The sequence below is a fragment of the Somniosus microcephalus genome, chromosome 2 (genome assembly GCF_052327205.1).
Source record: "Somniosus microcephalus isolate GS21.2 chromosome 2, FLI_Smic_1.0, whole genome shotgun sequence".
Classification (NCBI taxonomy): domain Eukaryota; kingdom Metazoa; phylum Chordata; class Chondrichthyes; order Squaliformes; family Somniosidae; genus Somniosus; species Somniosus microcephalus.
In genome coordinates, this window is record NC_140988.1 from 110,538,325 (window position 1) to 110,558,968 (window position 20,644).

Genomic DNA, 20,644 nt, shown 5'->3' on the forward strand with positions numbered 1-20,644 from the left:
ATACAAGTTGTTGTTTTAATTTTTACACAGTTGCACCCATGTTAATGGTATTGCCTCACACTTAAGGGATGATATGTGGGTAGAAACAGTGAGATTGTGCTAGTGGTGTAGAATGTTGTAAACTGTTGCGATAGTGGCAGCATCAGTTTGGTATAATCACAGGCAGTGGCAGGAATGTGAGACTATGGGGTGAAAGTCAACTTCAATGGGGGCGCAAAACGGGCTGTAACAAATCGGCCACCTGTAATACACCCCGCCCGATATTCCTTTCCATTGTAATGGAACAGAAAATCAAGCGAGTTTTTAACGGGTGGACAATTCTCATATGTCTCCCCGTCAAAGTTCAATTTCAACCCCTATGATTTTTACGAGATGTTCTTGTACTGATAAAGTGGGCTCGAACACTCTGGAGTTGAATTCTAGTTCCTAAGCAAAAGTGGATTTATAGGGGTAGAAATTGGACCTCATTGCACCCCGTTTTAAAGGTATATAACGGGCACAAGGCGGACCAATTTTGGGGAGGAACATCCAGCGTCCAATCTGCACCAGGGATACAGGTTCCTGCCATAGGCAGCTGCCAGTGGTGTCCGCCTGAAACACACGTTAGGCCCCTTACATGTGTAAATGTGGGGCCTAACACCTGCTTCAGGATTCCTGCACTAAATTGGTGAGCGATGAGCAAAGCAGGCTTGGGCTTGCCGGTTGGTCGTGCGCCATTGGTTATGCACCCGAAAAGGGCCATAACCATAGTTTTAGCTTTAAGCCATTACCATTTAGTTTTAGTCTTCTGCTTGAAATCTCAGTAAGCAATCAATGGTTAGTTCAAACTAGATAGTGGTACTTTATTGGTACTTATTAAAAGAACAGAATTAAAAAATTAACTAGACAGTTAATTGCACACTGCGGCGTAAGACCAGAATTTTCCCAATGCTGAGCATACAGGTTTAGAGGCGGGTCGCTAGTTAAAATCGCAGAAATTGCCAGCGCATCGGGACCCCCCTGTCATCCCTTCCGCATTTCATTCGGGCGCATTTCCCAGCGCACCATGGACCTGCTCGGGAGAGGCGGGCGATCTCATTGAAGTACTTAACTGCTTATTGAGAGACACTTAAGAGGCTTTTTAACATCAGATTTTGGCACGGGATTCACGCACCTTGAGAAGCTCGCCTGTGAAGGGGAGATGGAACGAAGCTCAGTGGCCATTGTACGAGTCCATTAAGTGACAGCTGGAAAAAGCACATAAATACTCTCACATTACACCTGCTTCCTTGCCTAAGGGAAAGGCTCTTGCTGACACCATTTTGTGCAGAGATTTAGCTGTCAGCAGTTTACAGATCATTTCTGCAACCCTGGAAGCCACTCTCACCACATTGCTACTTACTATCAGATCATTGAGGGATTGGGCCTCTGATCTCCACTTTACCTGCCATCTATTGGATCAGCATGGGTGCCACTTCTGGTGTCTCACCTTGGACCTCAGAATCAGTCCAAGATGAGCCCCAGCACCAACCACAACAACAGCCTTCTCCTCAACGACCTGATGCTCCACAGGATAGAGGGAGTCAACACAGGGCTGCACCATGCCGGAGGCGATTCCCCCAACACAGGGTATATAAGCAGAGGATGAGCTTCCTCAATATGACTGAGCAGCAGTGCTTCAGGAGGCTCAGGCTTTCGCGCCAGGTCATCGCAGAAATTTGTAGCTTGCTGAACAAGACCTGCTTCCCAGAGGACCTGGTGGACACGCCTTACCAGCGGTTGTCAAAGTCACCACCACCCTCAACTTCTTCGCCTAAGAATCTTTCTAGGGATCTGCAGCAGACATTTGCAGGATCTTGCAGTCAGTTGCTCACAGATGCATCACCCAGGTGACCGATGCCATGTTTCACAAGTCAGCCACTTACGTAAACTTTGCCAATGATGAAGACAGTGTTACTGAGCAGGCACTTGACTTTGCGGCTCTGGCTAGCTTCCCACGGGTGCAGGGCATCATTGTCTGCACACATGTGGCCTTCAAGGCACCCCCACATCACCCAGGAGTGTTTGTGAACCGCAAGGGCTTCCATTGCCTCAATGTGCAACTCGTCTGCAACCAAAAAAAGATCACCATGCATGTGTGTGCCAGATTCCCTGGCAGCTGTCATGACTCTTTCGTGCTGCGCCAGTCCACCCTCTCTCAGCTCTTCACACCTCTAAACAGAGTCGTCTTCCTCCTCCGGCTGGACAGTGGGGTGGGAGGGGGGCAGGGGGGTGTTGGCGGGGTGCATTTGATGGACCTGTGGGAGAGTAAAGAGATGAATTAGAAGTCTTATGATAAGGCCAGCTTTAAGTTCCTCGGAGTCCACATCACGGAAGACCTCTCCTGGTCCCTCAACACCTCCTCTCTGGTGAAGAAGGCCCAGCAGCGCCTATATTTCTTGAGGAGGCCGAAGGGATGTAATCTGTCACCCCTGATCCTCTCTAACTTCTACCGCTGCACTATAGAGAGCATCCTGACAAACTGTATCACGGTATGGTACGGCAGCTGTAGCTCCCATGACCGGAAAGCCCTGCAGCGGGTAGTCAAAACTGCCCAACGCATTACCGGCACCCGGCTACCGACCATAGAACATATATATCAGAAACGCTGCCTACGGAGGGCACGGTCCATCATCAAAGACCCTACCCACCCCAGCCACAGTCTGTTCGCCCTCCTACCATCTGGAAGACGCTACAGATGCATTCGCACCCGTACGACCAGATTTAGGAACAGCTTCTTTCCCAGGGCTGTCATCCTACTGAACGCCACAAATAAACACTAAAGCCTGCACATCTGCCGATGCACTTTATTATGGTCATATTTATGCTAATATATATGTACAAATGTATGTTGAAATGTTTAAGTGTCCTAATCCAAATTGTACACTCTCGGGAGCCGCAAGCCTACATTTCGTTGTACTGCACTTGTGCACTAACAATGACAATAAAAGTTGATTTGATTTGATTTGATTTGAGAATGTGTGACATTACCATTATGCACATGATGACATTTCACTGGCTGCTCACATCAAGTCACCATGAGTGACTGTTGTATGCCATGTGGCTGTATGAGATTTAATTCTGACACCAGGTTGCTGAGAGGTTCCCCTCTCTCCGTCTCCCCCCCTGCCTACCGCCCCCCCACCCCAAACCAGCAGCTCTGCAACTCCAGAGATTTCAAGCGCCTCCTCCTCAGCTGGAGTCAAATTGGTGAATATTGGAGGGCCACCTTCAGTTCATTGCCTCTCCCTGTTGTTCTGGGCTCTCTTTTCCTAGTTCTGACTATGCGCTGCTCATTAATGATTCTTCAATCTGATTGGTTAATATTTGCTCTGTAGAAGGCGCAGCGCTTTTTGGATGGTTGGCTGACAGGAACTTGCAGTGCAAAAGCCTATGGGCAGAAAGTCTGTGAGCAAATGCAAGGGTGACTATAAGGGAGTGGCGTGACATTGCCAAATGGTCTCCTTCTGTGCTGTTACTTCCTATGATTGTATTAGGATGAGGGTGAGTGGTGGTTAGTCAGATGGGAATGTGAGTAGTTGCATAGACAGAGAGGGATGGGTGCACCTGCAAAGTAGGTTGGTGTGAGGAGTGATATGCAGGAGTAGGCTTGGGAAGGCAGAGTGATGGGGTTGGGGTGACCCGCACATCAGGATGTAGTGGAATGTGGCATTGCACTCATCTTTCCTGACCTCATTAGATCATTAAATCTTTTGCAGCACTGGATCCACATCTGCCTCATGATGTCCCTGCTGCTGACCTCCTCCACAATCTCCAGCCATGTCCTCTTGTTGTCTTTGGCTGGTCTTTTGTGGCCATCTGCAGGGAAGAGGACCTCCCTGCGTGCTCTGACTCCCTGGACCAGCACTTCCAGGGAGGCATCAGGGAATCTTTGCGCAGCCTTCTGTCTGTGTGACTCCATGACCCACACAAATCTAAGTGATATGCAGCAATTTCTAGCTCTCCCAAACACCTTTATCTCTCCTACAACAACCTTCAACTGAGATGTGTACAAGGCTGCTTTAAATATCCACGCTGGAAACGAGTCATCGGTGACGTCAGCAGACCCGTTCCATTTAAATGGGCCGGGAAACCCACATGACTGTTTCAATTGATGTAATTGAGTTAAATGCGCAGTGCAGAACACGCTGTTGAAAAGTTCGGGATGGTGACCAGTTACGCGGCCCGCACGCACCCGCCCTGAAGCTCAGGTAAAGATTCCGGCCTAAGTATCTTTCCTATAATCAGTACAATACTAATGCCTCTGTTAGTCTGTATTATTACTGTCAATCTCTCTGGCACTGAAAATTAACTTCTTCGAGTCTTATTCCTTCAGCTTTTAGTTATTACTGGAGATTTTTTTTAAAATTAAAAGCATTTTTTTTTTACTTTTTCCTTCTGTCTCTTTTTTCCTCTCTCTTTTCATCCAATCTTTCTTTCCCTCTCTTTATTTTGCTTTCTGTACCTGATTTGACATTGAATTAAATATTCTAACTGACACTTCCTGGTTCTGACTATGCATTGCTCATTAATGATTCTTCAATCTGATTGGTTAAGGGGATACACATTTGCTTGCCCTGTTCATACAAGTCCCAGCTGCTCTGTAGAAGGCGCAGCGCTTTTTGGATGTTTGGCTGACAGGAACTTGCAGTGCAAAAGCCTATGGGCAGAAAGTCTATGGGCAAGTGCAAGTCTTACGAATGGCTAGTGCGTTCATTCGCCGCTCACAGCAAAATTCGGCCTATTGATGTGGTAATTGTAACTGTTTTGAGACATGAAGGTTATTTGCATGTTGCATAGTCAGTAAATTAGACTGCCTTTCAAATAACCTCCAGTCAATAGTGTGGACTTACAGTTAACAGGAGGACCTGCACTTGTATTTAGAATTAGTGACCAGTTTCTTTTACATGTAGAACTTCATCATAGCTAATACAATAGCAAAATACCGGAAATCTGAAAAGAATAGTTCTGACGAAGGGTTCGACCCGAAACGTTGACTTTGTTTCTCTCTCCTCGATGCTGCCTGACCTGCTGAGTGTTTCCAGCACTTTCTGTTGTTATTTCATCATAGCTAAGACTAGGCCATTACTTCTATTAGTAGGGTGGCACCTGGTCCTAGCAGGTTTCAGTTGGAAGCAGCACAAGGTGAATGCGCAGAGCAGCATATTTTGATGCCAAGTCTGGGCTGTCTGGCTTCTTGTCAGAAATGATGAATGCTAACTGTAAACAGACAACTCATGCCTGCAAAATGGGGCAGAATCGATGACAGGATTTCTTCCAACTAATAAAATGAGTCTGAAGGAAAAACTCAGCTGTCTTGCCATATTACTGTCATTTGTGTAAAGATTTTCCCAGAAAAAAATCTCTGCAAGGACATTTAGAAAAGAAGTACATCATACCTAGATACAGTATAAATTGTAAAGACCTCAATCATATTCCTTCAGAATCACTGTTTCCCTGGTGAAATAAGCCCCATATTCCCAATGCTATCTTGGTAACTGAGAGCCCTAAGACTAGGCTCCATTCTGGTCAAAATTAAGCACAGTATTCTAGAGGCAGCCAAACCATTGCCATGTATAGGATAACTATTGTATTGTATTGTATTTAAGAGCCCTAGCTATAAATTGTAACACCTCATTGGCTTTAGCTACAGCCTCGTGACACAACAACAGCAACTCGTATTTATTTAGCATAGTAAAACGTCCCAAGGCACGTCACAGGAGTATTAAAAAACAAAAAATTTGACACTGAGCCACATAAGGAGAAATTAGGGCAGGTGACCAAAAGCTTGGTCAAAGAGATAGGTTTTAAGGTGCGTCTTAAAGGAGGAAAGAGAGGTAGTGAGGCAGAGAGGTTTAGGCAGTGAATTCCAGAGCTTAGGGCCTAGGCAGCAGAAGGCATGGCCACCAATGATTGAGCGATTATAACCAGGGATGCCCAAGAGGCCAGAATTAGAGGAGCGCAGATATCTCGGGGGGTTGTGGGGCTGAAGGAGATTACAGAGATAGGGAGGGGCGAGGCCATGGAGGGATTTGAAAACAAGAATGAGAATTTTGAAATCAAGGCACTGCTTAACCGGGAGCCAATGTAGGTCAGCGAGCACAGGGGTGATGGGTCAACGGGTTGGGTGCGAGTTAGGACACGGGCAGCCGAGTTTTGAATGACCTCAAGTTTACATAGGGTCGAATGTGGGAGGCCAGCCAGGAGTGCGTTGGAATGCGGAGGTTGGGGATGGCATTAAACGGGAAATTAGAGACGCGTGCAATAAGGGCACAGCAGTTATCATGGGTGACTTTAATCTACATATAGATTGGGCTAACCAAATTAGTAACAATACTGTGGAGGAGAAATTCCTGGAATGTATGCGGAATGGTTTCCTGGACCAATATGTCGAGGAACCAACTAGAGACCAGGCCATCTTAGACTGGGTATTATGGAATGAGAAAGGCTTAATTAACAATCTTGTCGTGCGAGGCCCCTTGGGGCGGAGCGATCATAATATGATAGAATTCTTCATTAAGATGGAGAGTGAAGTAGTTGACTCAGACTAGGGTCCTGAATTTAAATAAAGGAAACTACGATGGTATGAGGCGCGAGTTGGGTAGGATTGATTGGGGAATGTTACTCAAAGGGTTGACGGTGGATAGGCAATGGCAAACATTCAAAGATCGCATGGATGAACTACAGAATTTGTTCAACCCAGTTTGGCATAAAAATAAAACAAAAAAGGTGATTCAACCATGGCTAACAAGGGAAATTAGGGATAGCATAAGATCCAAGGAGAGGACATATAAATTGGCCAGAAAAAGCAGTAAACCTGAGGATTGGGAGCAGTTTAGGATTCAGCAAAGGAGGACAAAGGGATTAATTAAGAGGGGGAAAATAGAGTATGAGAGTAAGCTTTCAGGGAACATAAAAACTGACTGTAAAAGCTTTTATAGATATGTGAAGAGAAAAAGATTGGTGAAGTCAAGCGTAGGTCCCTTGCAGTCAGAATCAGGGGAATTTATAATGGGGAACAAAGAAATGGCAGACCAATTAAATACATACTTTGGTTCTGTCTTCACAAAGGAGGACACAAATAACCTCTCAGAGATGTCAGGGAACATAGGGTCTAATGAGAGGGAGGAACTGAATGAAATCAGTATTTGTAGGGAAATGGTGTTAGGGAAATTGACGGGATTGAAGGCCGATAAATCCCCAGGGCCTGATAATATACATCCGAGGGTACTTAAGGAAGTGGCCCTAGAAATAGTAGATGCATTGCTGGTCATCTTCCAAAATTCTATAGACTCTAACAGTTCCCATGGATTGGAGGGTAGCTAATGTTACCCCACTGTTCAAAAAAGGTGGTAGAGAGAAAACGGGGAATTATAGACCGGTAAGCCTGACATCGGCAGTGGGGAAAATGCTAGAGTCCATTATAAAAGATGTAATAGCAGAGCACTTGGAAAACAGTGACAGGATCGGACAAAGTCAACATGGATTTACAAAAGGTAAATCGTGCTTGACTAATCTACTGGAATTTTTTGAGGATGTAACTGGTAGAATAAATAAGGGAGAACCAGTGGATGTGGTGTATTTGGACTTTCAGAAGGCTTTCGATAAGGTCCCGCATAAGAGATTAGCATGTCAAGTTAAAGCACATGGGCTTGGTGGCAAGGTACTGACTTGGATAGAGAACTGGTTGGCAGACAGGAAGCAAAGAGTTGGATTAAACGGGTTTTTTTCCGAGTGGCAGGCAGTGACTAGTGGGGTACCGCAGGGGTCGGTCCTAGGACCCCAGCTATTCACAATATATATTAATGATCTAGACGAGGGAACTAGATGTAATATCTCCAAGTTTGCAGACGACACAAAGCTGGGTGGGCGTGTGTGCTGTGAGGAGGATGCCGAGAAACTCCAGTATGATTTGGACAGGTTGGGTGATTGGGCAGATGCATGGCAGATATAGTATAATGTGGATAAATGCGAGGTTATCCACTTTGGTGGCAAAAACAGGAAGGCAGATTATTATCTGAACCGCAATAGATTGGGAGAAGGGGAAATGCAACGAGACTTGGGTGTCCTTGTACACCAGTCGCTGAAGGTAAGCATGCAGGTGCCGTATTGATTTCCTTGTGGGTTCAATGATGAGACATTTCTAAAAGAGAATGACTTTTAATCTAAGGTTTGTTCAAGAATTCATACAGCTTTTCAGGACACACCATGCTTGAGCTGCAGCTAAAGTGAAACTAAAAAACTGTCAGCCTGCTTGTCTGGTCACATGACCTCTGCTGGTCAGGCACAAGCAATCAATACCTGCAATCATGCTATTAAGGCATCATAATCGAACAGGCAAATAACATCACTATTTGCTGATATCATTACATCTCCCTTTCTTAAAACAAAAGTATTTTACTTTTAACTAACAACATGTTTTCTTTGTATTAATCTGCATTTTAACTGTAACACTTAATGAACTTACATTATCATTATCATGATCAAGGTTTTTTAACCTTGCTTTGTGTGTTCACATGAAATATGTCAATACACTAGAACTTGAAGAAAGAATAAGATAACATTACTTCCTTCTATAACAATAGTCCTTAAATTTGCTCAATGAGTCTCTCAGGAGGCTTCACGTGTCTTGAGGATTTTCTGATTGATTGTCCTTGAATCTGAGTTGTTGCCTCAGATGATGTTCTCAGCTGTGTGATCCGGTTGTTCAACAGTATCAGTCTCTTGACCTGCTGTGTGATCAGGTTGTTCAACAGTATCAGTCTTTTGACCTGCTGTGGCTGGTTCCATGAGAAGATCTCAACGATTTCTTCTCAGAACAGCACCCCCATCTGTCTGAATGGTGTATGATCTTGGGTGAACTTCACTCAGGACAGTTCCCTTCTGAGTCCATGTGTTTGTTTTGTCTTTCAAACTTACTTGGTCACCAGTGTGGAGTTCAGGTAGGTTTTGTGTTCCTCTGTCATAGTAATACTTTTGCTTTTCTTTCTGTTGTTCTTTGAACTTCCTCACTTTCTCCCCCTCTTTTGTTTTCAGGAGGTTCTCCGGGATGGGTAGGTTTGACCTTAGCCGACGTCCCATCAGGAGTTGGGCTGGTGACATACCACACTCGAGCGGCGTTGTGCGGTACACAAGCATGCTTTGGTAGAAGTCAGTTCCACTGTCTTTTGCCTTGTACATCAGTCTTTTCACTGTCTGGACCGATTTTTCCACTAGTCCATTGGACTGTGGATAGTGAGGACTTGACGTTGTGTGGACAAAGTCCCACTCTTTGGCAAAGTGTCGGAAAGTTGCATTGTTAAACTGGGGTCCGTTGTCTGTGAAGACCTCGCTTGCCACGCCATGTCTGGAGAATATGGCTTTCATACTTCTTATCACAGCTTCTGCAGTGGTGGTGTACAGTCTACAAACCTCTGGATACAGGGAGTAATAGTCTGTGACGACAAGATAGTCCTTCCCTTGACATACGAATAGGTCAGCGCCTACCTTCTGGTAAGGTCTGTCTAGTGCTGGGTGTGGCTTTAGTGGTTCTACCGGATTGCTTGCTCGATATTTCAGGCATATTGTGCAGTTTGACACCTCATTTGTCACATCTTGGTTGATTCGTGGCCAGTACATCACCTCTCGTGCTCTTTTCTTACACTTTTCGATTCCCAGATGTCCTCCATGGATCTTTTTTAGCATCTCTTTTCTCAGACTCTTTGGGATAACTATTTTACTTCCTTTGTAGATGATGTCTTCGACCACTGATAGTTCCGCCCTGCAGTTCCAGTACTCTGCTATGTCAGGTGAGCAGTCTTGCTTCATGTTGGGCCATCCATCCAAGGTGCTTTTCTTCAGTCGTCTCACTGTTTCATCTTTGTTTGTCTCAGTCTTTATGAGCTCCATTTTTGCATCTGCTATGGGCAGTGCACTTGTGATCATGTCCACGTAGGCGTTCACTTTTTCATCCATTGTGGTGTTTGCGGGCTCACTTGGGTCAACAGCTCTGGACAACGTGTCTGCTGTATACATCAGCTTACCCGGTGTGTACGCAACATTCAGTGTATAGCGTTGCAGCCTGATCATCATTCTTTGTATTCTAAGCGGACAGCTATTCAGTGGCTTTTGGAACAATGCAATCAAGGGCTTATGGTCAGTCTCTACACTGATTGCTTGTCCTGCCACAAACTGGTGAAATCTTTCACAGGCGTATGTGATGCTGAGCAGCTCCTTTTCTATTTGAGCATATCGCGTCTCCGCGTCTGTCATTGAGCGCGATGCATATGCAATAGGTTGCCAGTAGTCATATTGTTGCAGAAGAACGGCACCGAGCCCACTCTGTGATGCATCTGATGATATCTTGATGGGTCTCGCTGGGTCATAAAACCTCAGAACTGGTTCCTCTGTGAGCAGTTTCTTTAGATCGCTCCATGACTTCTCATGCTCATGATTCCATTCCCATTCTGTGTTCTTTTCAGTTAGTCTTCTCAGTGGCGCTATTTTTTCTGAGAGGTTGGATATGAATTTACCCATGTAGTTGATCATTCCATTAAACCTCTGCACGTCTTTTTTGCATTGTGGCCTTGGCATATTCTCAATGGCGGACACCTTTCTGGGATCTGGTCTGATGCCCTCACTGCTAAGGATATCTCCCACGAATGTCAGTTCTGTCACCCCGAGCTGGCATTTCTCTCTATTCAGCTTCAGGTTTGTTTTCCTTGTTGCTTCCAGCACTTTTTTCAGTCTCTCGTCATGCTCAGTTCTCGTGGTTCCCCATACTATGATGTCATCCATTGATGTATCAACTCCCTCCAGGTGCTCATAGATCATATGGATAGTCTTGTGATACACTTCAGGAGCTGAGGCAATGCCAAATGGTAACCTTAGGAATCTGTATCTGCCATATAGAGTGTTGAACGTGCACAGTCTTGAACTTGCTTCGTCCAGCTTCATCTGCCAAAATCCTGAGGATGCATCTAACTTGTTGAAATATTTTGCATTTGCAAACTGTGCCATGATTTCCTCATGTGTAGGAAGCTTGAAGTGCTCTCTCTTTATTGCTCTGTTTAGATCTCTTGGATCCAGGCAAATTCTGAGCTTTCCATTCTTTTTGTCCACTACGACGAGGGAACTCACCCACTCAGTTGGCTCATCTATCTTCTGAATCACGTTCAGGCTTTCCATCCTGTCCAACTCTGCCTTCAGTTGCTTTTGAAGCGCAAACGGAACTTTTCTGCATGGATGTATGACCGGTGTCATACTTTTATCTACTCTGATCGTGTGTTCTCCTGGAATGCAGCCTAGACCCTTAAATAGGTCTTTGTACTCTTTCATGAGTTCATCATAGACTGTCTCTCCTTCGCTTTCCACAACGAGGACTCTCTTTACCAGGTTCAGTCTCTCACAGGCTTTTAAACCTAGTATGGCTTGCACATCCTTTGGCACCACGATTAATGTTAGCGTGTGCTCTCTGTCCTTGTGTGTTACTTTGACAATGCATTTTCCTTTCACTGGTATATCAGTACCTGAGTATCCGGTCACTTTCACTTGTATTCCATGTAACTTTGGTCTGGGTCTAATTCTCTTAAAATCGGTCTCTGATATCACATTAACTTGTGCTCCAGTATCCAATTTAAATGGAATATGTATGTCGTTCACTTTTAGTGTCAACATCCAGTCTCTTTCTTCTTTTTTGTTTTCAGACACCACATCTACATAGAATTCCTCTATCTCGCTTTCATCTACTGTATGGACCTTGCTTTGTTGCGCTTGGTTCTTGCAGCAACGGGCATAATGGTTGTTTTTGTTGCATCTATTGCATGTTTTACCATATGCTGGATACTTTCTTGGTGGATGCTGTGTACCGCATCGACTACATGACTTCCGATTGTCCCTTACATTTTCGTTTGCTGGCCACGCCTCTTTTTTCACATTGGCGCTCTCTTTGTTAAACGGTTTGTATCCGTTCTTTCTCACTGCATCCACGTTGCAGCTACTGTCACTGAACAGCTCCTTTGCCTGCAACTTCACAGTCTCTGTAGCCCTACACAGTGCTATGGCTTTTCCCAGGTCTAGATCTTGCTCTCGTAGCAGTCTTTCCCTTAGACCATTATCTGGAATACCACACACCAGCCTGTCTTTTATCAGCAAGTCTGTCAGTCCCCCAAATTCACACGATTTGCTTCGGTTTCTCAGTTCAGTCACATACTGATCAATAGTCTCGCCAGTTTTCTGTACACGTGAAAAATTTGTGCCTCTCAAAGGTCACGTTGCGTAGGCCTCAAACTGTTCCATTATTTTATCTAGCTTCATTTTGTCTCCATCAACAGCAAATATGAAATTATTATATACCTCCAGCGCTTCATCACCCACTATATGTAAGAACACGGACGATTTCTGTTTATCACTTTTCTCGTCAGCACCGGTTGCCGCTAAATACAACTCTAAACGTTGTTTGAACCTTCTCCAATTTTCAGCCACATTACCTGACAACTGAAGCGTCGCTGGTGGGTGTAATCCTTCCATTTTTTCACTTCGTTAGCTATTCTCCAAGGTAAGTAACGATTTTCTCTTTTGGCTTGCTAATATGTGGAGAGCTGATTTAACTTCCGATTTTTTTTTTTTTCGATTTTTTTTTTTTTTTCGATTTTTTTTTTTTCGATTCTCTTTCAGCCACTTCTGACACCACGTATTGATTTCCTTGTGGGTTCAATGATGAGACATTTCTAAAAGAGAATGACTTTTAATCTAAGGTTTGTTCAAGAATTCATACAGCTTTTCAGGACACACCATGGTTGAGCTGTAGCTAAAGTGAAACTAAAAAACTCTCAGCCTGCTTGTCTGGTCACATGACCTCTGCTGGTCAGGCACAAGCAATCAATACCTGCAATCATGCTATTAAGGCATCATAATCGAACAGGCAAATAACATCACTATTTGCTGATATCATTACAGGTGCAGCAGGTGGTTAAGAAGGCAAATGGTATGTTGGCCTTCGTAGCGAGAGGGTTTGAGTACAGGAACAAGGATGCCTTGCTACAGTTTTACAGGGCCTTGGTGAGACCACACCTTGAGTATTGTGTGCAGTTTTGGTCGCCTTATCTGAGGAAGGATGTTCTTGCCATGGAGAGAGTGCAGCGGAGATTCACCAGACTGATACCAGGGATGGCAGGAATGACGTATGAGGCGAGATTGGGTCGATTGGGCTTATACTCGCCGGAGTTTAGAATTTTGAGAGGGGATCTCATTGAAACTTATAAAATTCTAACAGGACTAGACAGACTAGATGCAGGAAGGATGTTCCCGATGGCGGGGGAGTCCAGAACCAGGGGTCACAGTCTAAAGATAAGGGGTAAGCCATTTAGGACAGAGATGAGGAGGAATTTCTTCACCCAGAGAGTGGTGAACCTGTGGAATTCTCTACCACAGAAGGCAGTTGAGGCCAATTCATTAAATATATTCAAGAAGGAGATAGATATATTTCTTAAGGCTAAAGGGATCAAGGGATAATGGGAGAAGGCAGGGACAGGGTACTGAGTTTGGATGATCAGCCATGATCTCATTGAATGGCGGAGCAGGCTCGAGGGCCGAATGGCCTACTCCTGCTCCTATCTTCTATGTTTCCATGAATAGTCAAGTCTAGAGGTAACAACGGCATGGATGAGGGTTGCAACAGCGGATGAGCTGAGGCAAGGGCGGAGACAGGCGATGTTACGGAGATGGAAATAGACGTTCTTAGTTATGCTGCGGATATGTGGTCGGAAGCTCATTTCAGGGTCAAATATGACACCAAGGTTGCGAACAGTGTGGCTCAGCCTCAGACAGATGTTAGGGAGAGGGATGGAGTCAGTGGCTAGGTAACGGAGTTTGTGGCGGGGACCAAAAACAATGGTTTCAGTCTTCCCAATATTTAATTGGAGAACATTTCTGAGTTTCTGGATAACAAGCTGGTTCATTTTACTTTTCACCTTCCCTACCACAGGAATGTTGAGGTTAATTGTAACACTCCACCGATACTCCCACTGCCTGGCACAGACCAAAGATTGAACCTGGAACTTTAATCTGGTCTCTTTGACTCAGTGCCACACATTTCTTGTATTTGCCCATAAAGCATAGGGGTAGCCTCCGGAATCTTTCTGAGCTCTGAAATTTTAAAACTAGTGTAACATAGAAAACGTTAACCCGTTTCACAAATATCACTGCAATTACGTTGGTCTTTGTCAAAAACATCTGCAGCTGTTTTGATACATTTGAAAATCCCACAATATTACATTGTAGTGGTATGTTTACCATTTATGGAATACTTTTAGTTAGCTTTTCTTCAGTGATCTTTGCGACGATATAAATGTTACTTTTTTTGAGCCTTTTATTCAGTCTGAAAGCAACGCAAAAGTGCCTGATGCATTTCTTTTAGTGAGAAGTTAGATGCTTGTCCCAACTTACTGGAAGTGAGTGGGGAGAAAATTGTAACTCAGCAATGAATGTTTGTCCTAAAACTTAACTTCTACTGTTGCCTAGGAATAATTGTCACAGTTAAGCAAGACTAAAGTGTATTTTAGTTTCTCAGCATAATAACTTTTAAAATGGAAGCTCATTTTCAAATAGATTGCCATTTAAATTCGCTTAGTAAATTTCTGTTGTTAACATTGTGTGGTCTCAAGACATTACACACATCAGCTTTAGGTATTTTAAAAGACATCAAGACAATTGTTTGGACAAATCTGTTATGACAGCAGTTTTCAAGCTATGTCAGGCTGACTCAAACTCAGCTCCGAAATGCTCACTTACAGTTTATACCAATACATTAGTTTGTATATGTACTTGTGAATCTCCCATGGTAGTATTCGTGGCAAGAATATGCTGTTTTATAATGTGGGCCTGCCAAGCCTCAGCAGAAAACATATAATCATAACAAGGTTTCTGTCACTGTCTCTTTCCTCTCCCAAGATCAACAAGGTCAATCTCTCTCTTTTCCCTCTGCCCCAACAAGATTTTGACTTTTTTTCAACAGGGTTCTTCTCTTCCCTATCAATAGGATCACCCTCTGCATTGTGCACAATGGATCTTCTCTCTTCTCATCATTCAGCCCCCGCCGCACGCCCCCCCCCCCCAAACTTGACAGGGCCTTATAAAGCCACAAATAAGGTTATGATTGATGAGAAATCTGCCTCGTTTCTAATCAAAAAAGACTCTTGCGTGGTAATTTTATAAATTTGTGTTACCGGGGCAGTGCTTTGACCACCAGGAATACATTAGGAATTCAGATATGAAGGTAAGGGAACCTATTATGTCCGTGTATAATTGAGACACGGACTGCAGCAGTTGGTTATAACAGGTCTTTACTGAATGGAGGCAACCTGGAACTACAATGCAAATGTTACTCCACAGGCTTATATACAGGGGTGGTCACTACTGGTACTGCAGTATACAGGGGCTGCAGAATATAGTTCCTTCTGCAAACTACATACACTACAATTCCTCCCCTTTTAGCTAAACAGTACATAACATTCAATTAACAATGAAATAACATATTTACAATTACAGTTGCTGGATACATTAGTTGAAGTTAAGCAATTATAAATTCAGTCTTTGAGGAGGCTTCCTGATTCTGTCTGGATAACGCCTCTTTGGGGTATCAGGTTCTTCTGGCAAAGTTGAGTCGGGATCAATGTCGTTGTTTGGTTCGTCTGCTTCCAATATCACCGATTCTGAGGTAGATGCAATTGGTACTTTGGTTTCATCACCAGGTGTATAGGATCGTGGTGTAGATTTGACGTTTTCCAGTGACTTTAGAATCTGGTCAGCATGGCGTCTTACAATGCTCTCTCCAACGTCCACGGTATACATTAGAGGTCCTCGCCGTGTGCAGATCGTTCCTGGCTGCCATTTCTCTGTGCGGTAGTCCCGGGCCAAAACTGGTTGACCTATCTTAAAACTCCTGGTTGGCCTTTCATTCATATTCTGAAACTGCCTGTTCTCCACATCTCTTCTGATGTTTGGCTTAACCAAATCCAAGCGGCATCTTAGTCTTCGATTGAAGAACATCATGGCTGGAGTTTGGTTGGTAACCTCATATGTCATCCGGTAGGCAAACAAGAAGTTATCCACCTTGTGTTGTAGGGGTATGTCTTCATTACCCATTGCCTTGATAGCCTTCTTGAATGTTTGAACGAACCTCTCGGCCAATCCATTAGTGGCTGGATGATATGGGGCGGATGTGTCATGCTTAACACCATTGTTCTTTAAGAACTTCCGGAACTCTTCAGACACAAGCTGTGGTCCATTGTCGGAGCAAATCTGTTCAGGCAGCCCATTCCTGGCGAATATGGTTCGTAAGACTGTGATAGTTTTTTCTGTGGTGGTTGAGGACATTTTTATTACCTCTGGCCACTTTGAATGTGCATCCACCGCAATTAAAAACATCGAGTCCATAAATGGACCAGCAAAATCAATGTGCACCCTTTGCCATGGAGATGAGGGCCACTCCCATGGATGTAGAGGGGCTTGTGGTGGGGCGTTTTGGACCTTCTGGCATCCTGTACAGCTCTTGGTCATCTCTTCGATTTCTCTATCGATTCCCGGCCACCACACAAACGCTCTGGCTAAGTTCTTCATTTTTACCCCTCCCAGATGACCCTCATGAAGCTCATTGAGCACTCTATCCTTCAATTTGGGTGGAATTACTACTCTGGATCCACACATCAAGGTTCCTCTGCACACTGACAGCTGTTCTCTTCTCGGCGAGAATGCTGGCAGCAGTGGTTCGCCATGTGCTGGCCACCCCTTCACCGTTAAATCATAGACCCAGGAGAGTGTCGGGTCATTTCGTGTTTCCTTTTCTATGTTTGTATTCGTCACAGGGAGACATTCAACTATGGTCGAGTGGAATATCTCCACTGGATCCACTGCAAGTTCTTCCACCGTCGGCAACGGTAGGCGCGACAATCCATCAGCATTCCCATGCTGTTTAGTTCCTTTGTACTCGATGTCATATTGGTGAGCCCCTAGGAAAAGGGACCACCTCTGTAGCCGTTGTGCCGTCATTATCGGTACGCCCTTCTGAGGGTTGAAAATGGAGACGAGAGGTTGATGATCAGTTAGTAGAGTAAATTTCTGACCGTGCAGGTAGTGATTGAACTTCTTCACCCCCCACACCAGGCTGAGGGCCTCTCTGTCAATCTGGGCGTAGTTACGCTCGGCTGAAGTTAACGAGCGTGACGCAAAAGCTATCGGCCTCTCTGAACCATCAAGGAATTTATGTGACAGTACCGCCCCAATGCCGTAGGGAGACGCATCACACGCCAGTCTTAACGGTAGTGATGGGTTGTAGTGAGCCAATACTTCGCTTGAAGTGATTAGGTCCTTACTCTTCTGAAAGGCCTGCTTACATTCATCGCTCCATTTCCATGCTACTCCCGTTTGTAGTAGGGCGTTCAGTGGGTGCAGAATTGTGGACAAATTCGGCAAAAACTTATGGTAGTAATTCACCAATCCGAGGAATGACCTCAGTTGTGACACATTTTCAGGCACTGGAGCCTTAACTACCGCTTCAATTTTGTCAGGGGACTTATGTAACCCCTCTTCATCAATCACGTGGCCACAATACGATATCTGTTTCTTAAAAAACTCACACTTGGGGCGATTGGCCCATAGCCCATGCTCACGTAGTCTAGTGAGCTCCTGCTCTAGGTTGGCAAGGTGTTCACTGTCATCTTCACCCATCACTAGGATGTCGTCCAAGTAACACTGAGTCCCCGGAATTCCTTGCAGGACTTGTTCCATCGCTCTTTGCCATATCGCCGGAGCTGATGCTACTCCGAATACCAGTCGATTATACTGGTAAAGACCTTTGTGAGTGTTTATCGTGAGATACTTCCTAGAGGATTCTTCAACCTCCATCTGCAAATATGCTTGTGCTAGGTCAATTTTTGTAAAACGCTTCCCTCCAGATAGTGAGGCAAAGATATCTTCTATCCTTGGAAGAGGATATTGTACTATGTGAAGGACTGGGTTCACCGTCTCCTTGAAGTCCCCACAGATGCGAACCTTCCTTGGCTCCTCAGACTTATTGTTTAACGTTTTTTTCATGACAGGAACGATGGGTGTCGCCCACTCGCTCCAGTCTACCTTAGATAACACGCCTGCATTCTCCAGATTCTCCAGCTCTGCCTCGACGGCTGGGCGAATTGCATATGGTACCGGTCTTGCTTTGAAAAACTTGGGAATTGCATTCTCTTCTATTTTTATCGAGGCAGTTATGCCTTTAAGAGCTCCCAGTTCTTGTTGAAAAACCTCTTTGGCGTTAGCTAAGATTGTTGACAATCGTCCAGGAGTGATGTTGTCATCCTTTTTACCAGCCACCGTCAGTGCCTGAATGGAGTGCCAGTCTAAACTTATCTTTCTGATCCATTCACGTCCCAATAACGGTGGTCCACCATCTTGCAGTATGTACAGATACAATTTCTGTATTTCCTTGCCGTTGTATTCGACAGGCACCCTTATTTTTCCGCTGGGGTATACTTTTTGCCCCGTATACGTCTTCAAGACAATGGATGTCTCTTTCAAGGGTATGTGTGAGAATAACCACTCGTAGTTTCGTCGATTCATGACGGTTAGAGCTGATCCTGTATCCAATTCCATTTTGACTTGGGACCCTGCTATCGTGAGGGTGACCCAAATGGTTCGGTGATCCTCTTTTGCGATTACGTTGTGAAGTTTGAGACAGCTTAGTCTCTTGTTCCCGGATTCACTATCGCTCATCTGGTCTTCGGAACTACTGTCCGTCATCTTTTGTACTTTCCTGTACGGTTCCTTAGTAGCCTTTTTGTTGTCGTTGGTCTTCTTCCCAGACCTGCAAACTCGTGCAATGTGTCCCATCTTTCCGCGTTGCCTGCATATTTTGTCCTTGGACCAGCAGTCCTTCTGGTCATCGTTTGTTCTGCCGCAGCGATAACATTTTGCAAATCCCCGTGTCATTTCGTGGGTGCCGTATTCCTGTGGCTTTTGCTGTATTTCCGCAGCTCCCCTTGCTGCTGCTTCGTACGATACTGCCACGCTGAAAGCCTTATCTAGCGTCAGCTCTTTCTCTGAGAGTAACCTCTTCTGGGTTCCTTCACTCAGGAGTCCACAGACAAATTTGTCCCGTAAGGTATCTGCCAGTCCTGCTCCGAACTGGCAGTGCTTTGATAGCTTGCGTAGTTCCGTAAGGTAATCAGCATTGCTCTCACCTTTATGCTGATTTCTCCTGTGGAATTTAAATCTTTCTGCTATCAGCAGCGGTGTAGGATTTAGGTGTTCCTGTAGGATAGCAACAATTTCGTTAAAATTCTTCGCCTTCGGTTTGGCTGGAGTAATCAGGTCCCGCAATAGGCCGTACGTTCTTGCGCCCATTAAGTTTAGCAGTACCGATGCCTTTTTCTCATCGGCTACTTCGTTTGCCTCGCAATATACCTCGACTCTTTCCACATACGTGGTCCAGTCTTCTATTGCATTATCGAAGGCAGTGATATTGCCAGTCTTCGGCATCTTGGAAATCTAAGATGGCGCCTCCCGCGCTTTGCCTTCTTCCCCGATTTAACAAAATGGCGCCTCCCGCGCTTTGCCTTCCCCGCTGGATTAAGATGGCGCCTCCCGCGCTTTCTGTCTTCTCCGCTGTTGCTGGCATTTTATGCCTTGATGGCGACGCCCTATGGTCTTCGCGCACTTCCCCCCGCGCTGCTGCTAACGCCGCTCTCCGCGGTTCCCGTGGCAAACTGCAGCTCCTCGCGGCTTTCTGCGCGTTTAATTTTTATTCTTTCCCCGTCGTCAGAACAACCCTGCGGGACTCTTGCCTCTCTCTTCTCGGGTCTGTACGCTGCCCGGCTTCGTAGTACCGGCCGCGCCCTGTGTGCTCCACCCTCTCTCTCTCTCCTCTTCCCGACAACGCTGCTCGGTCCCGTTGCAAAGCCACCCGCTCGAGCTCTAGGCCGCCGCAGCCCAGGAAGGATCAGTGTACTACCTGCCACCAGCCTGATTAGCTGAAGCACCATCGACAGGATAACCAAGCCCCGCTCTCGACAGCCTCTCCTGCAAATCTTCAACTCCGATGACTCAGAGGTGGATGCCCACGGTCGAGGCCCGTTTCTTCTGTTTCTTTCTTCCTTCTGGCCTCGACCTCTGATAACTTCGCTTCAGGGATGGATCCCCATGAGGTGGTGCAGACTGTAGGTAAGTTCGTATCTGCTCGTCGCCAGTATTATGTCCGTGTATAATTGAGACACGGACTGCAGGAGTTGGTTATAACAGGTCTTTACTGAATGGAGGCAACCTGGAACTACTATGCAAATGTTACTACACAGGCTTATATACAGGGGTGGTCACCACTGGTACTGCAGTATACAGGGGCTGCAGAATATAGTTCCTTCTGCAAAGTACATACACTACAGAACCCAGTAGGATTTTTCATCCAGTAAATTGAAAATCAACTGGTAGAAACCACTGCAAGCCAAAAAAAAAAAATTTTCCGATTCTCCAGCTCCCACCAGAGCCACTCTAACTCGAGGAGATAATGGCCCCGATTTTCTGCCAGCCGTCGGGCGGGTTTTCAGGCAGGTGGGGGCTGAAAATCGCAGAAATAGGGGGTCGCGACCGCCCCCCCCCCCCCCCC

General features: G+C 45.3%; 1 protein-coding gene and 1 long non-coding RNA gene across 7 annotated transcripts in view; one reads left to right on the plus strand and one right to left on the minus strand.

Moving 5' to 3' along the window:
• ablim2 (actin binding LIM protein family, member 2) overlaps positions 1–20,644 on the plus strand; it is a 647,794-nt gene that overhangs the window by 451,442 nt on the left and 175,708 nt on the right. The gene's annotated exons all lie outside the window — the stretch shown is intronic.
• Positions 818–12,841, minus strand: LOC147122890 (uncharacterized). The gene is made up of 2 exons (XR_015072357.1): positions 12,486–12,841; positions 818–2,276 (listed from the first exon to the last, which is right to left on the minus strand). It is a non-coding gene; the product is annotated as an uncharacterized LOC147122890 (long non-coding RNA).